Genomic DNA, 2,500 nt, shown 5'->3' with positions numbered 1-2,500 from the left:
GATTAAACTCATATGAATGCACTTTTGTTGTTGAATTCCTTTATACAACATATTCATAATTATGTCAATTGTAATGATATTTACAACTAACAGGTTTTAACAATGGAGAATGTGGTATCTTTATGTAATTATAAGCTATTGTTATTACTATTGTTACGAAGGGTAAATACAAAAATGTAAAAATATTATGACTATTATTATATGATTCCTCTTAGTATTTAAGTAATTATATTTAGATTCTTACTTTTGGACAAAGGCGTATCGTATGGGCCTACGAACAGCCTTATAAACAGGTGTATTGATTTGTTCTAAAAAATATTTATTAAAGATCTTTATTCTTTTGTTTCCATCAATTGCCTTCGCACGGTAAATGTAAATACTGTGGCTCTGTCCATATAACGGCCGGGGAAAATATTAGTTTCATTATCTATCTATTAACCAGTCTCTCTCTCTCTCTCTCTCTCTCTCTCTCTCTCTCTCTCTATATATATATATATATATATATATATATATGTATATATATATATGTCTCTCTCTCTCTCTCTCTCTCTCTCTCTCTCTCTCTCTATATATATATATATATATATATATATATAATATATATATATATATATATATATATGTATATATATATATATATGTCTCTCTCTCTCTCTCTCTCTCTCTCTCTCTCTCTCTCTCTCTCTCTCTCTCTCTATATATATATATATATATATATATATATATATATGTGTGTGTGTGTGTGTGTGTGTGTGTGTGTGTGTGTGTCTCTCTCTCTCTCTCTCTCTCTCTCTCTCTCTCTCTCTCTCTCTCTATATATATATATATATATATATATATATATATATATATGTGTGTGTGTGTGTGTGTGTGTGTATTTATATGTATATATCTATATGTGTGTGTATATACATACTGATACACACACACACACACACACACACACACACACACACACACACACATATATATATATATATATATATATATATATACATATATATATATATATTTATATATATATTTATATATATATATGAATATATATATATATATATATATATATATATATATATATATATATATATATATATGTATGTATGTGTATGTGTGTGTGTATGTGTGTATATATATATCAAATGTATATAGCAGATATATCTACATATATATACTCTAGAGCGTACTGTACTTAGGCTCAACTGACCACACAAATAAAATCATTTAGAGTAGGAAAAGGTGACCCCGTCTGTGTCTGTCTTCATTAGCATGACTTTAGCAGCTGACTTACGAGGACAGTTAGTTAATTAGTCTAATTGCATTGTTCGAATACGTTATCTGACTGAGTCGGGAAAACTGTTTCTAACTGAGCGGATTTTTTGGTGTCATTTAAAAGGGGGTTGAATTCTAAGTGTTAGGTAGACCCCCCCCTCCCCCCCCTACCCCCACTCCCTCCTCTCTTTAGAAAAGCTCTTGATTTTTTTTTTTTTTTTTTTTTTTTTTTTTTTTTTTTTTTTTTTTTTTGGCTGCGGGAGGAGGGGGCTATGTTATTTCATGTTTTATGATGGTAATTGCATGGTTCATAGACGGAACTTTTTATTTTTTTCTCTCTGTTTGTATGTTAGATTACATTGTAATTTCTTGTTTTCGTAAGTTCAAGATTCATTCATGAACATTTTTGAGGCTTGTTCTTTCACTCGTAATGACAGTTATCAAGGCAGTAGTTAGGTGAAGATAAGCAGTAGCATCGTTATCATTACTACCACCTGGATCTTCTTCCCCTTCCACCTCCTTCTTCTTCTCTTTCTCCTCCTTCTTCTCCTTCCTTCTCCTCCTTCTCTTCCACTTCTTCTTCTTCTTTTTCTTCTTCTCAAACCTTCTTCATCTTCCTACTCCTTCTCTTCCACCTCTTCTTCTTCTTCTCCTTCTTCCTCCACCTTCTCGTCTTCCTCCTCCTTCTCTTCATCTTCCTCCTCCTCTTCTTCTTCTTCCTCCTCCTCCTCTTCCTCCTTTTCTTCTTCTTCCTCCTCCTCCTCCTCCTGCATGTGTGTCATATCATCTATCTTTATTACATTAGTTGACTTTAGTTGAAAAAACATTGCCATTGAGATTTAATTGATATATAAATAATTTTTATCCAAATCGATGTACATGGAAGAGAAAAAATAAAGCATGATAATAAAACAAAGTACTAAGAGCAATAATAGCTGTAGATATTAATAATAGTGCAGTTATAGCATTAATTGTTGCAGCAATAGATGAAAAACACAAGGAAAAGAAAATAATTCCGTGTACTTATACAGGTCATCATAGAAATATAAATACATAGTGCTGTTACATTGTGCTGAGGATTCTTGTCTTGAATTTCATCAATATGGCTTTGTATATAAGAGGTTTCTGATTAAACGTTATTAAGAAACGAGACGAGAACACCAGTACTTTTAATGAACAAATGACATTCATGACCGGTGGACTCTATTGACACAGACATAATTTATACATC

This window comes from Penaeus vannamei, chromosome 3 (assembly GCF_042767895.1).
Source record: "Penaeus vannamei isolate JL-2024 chromosome 3, ASM4276789v1, whole genome shotgun sequence".
Taxonomy (NCBI): domain Eukaryota; kingdom Metazoa; phylum Arthropoda; class Malacostraca; order Decapoda; family Penaeidae; genus Penaeus; species Penaeus vannamei.
The sequence above is the reverse complement of the archived record's forward strand: the minus strand, read 5'-3'. Positions refer to the sequence as shown.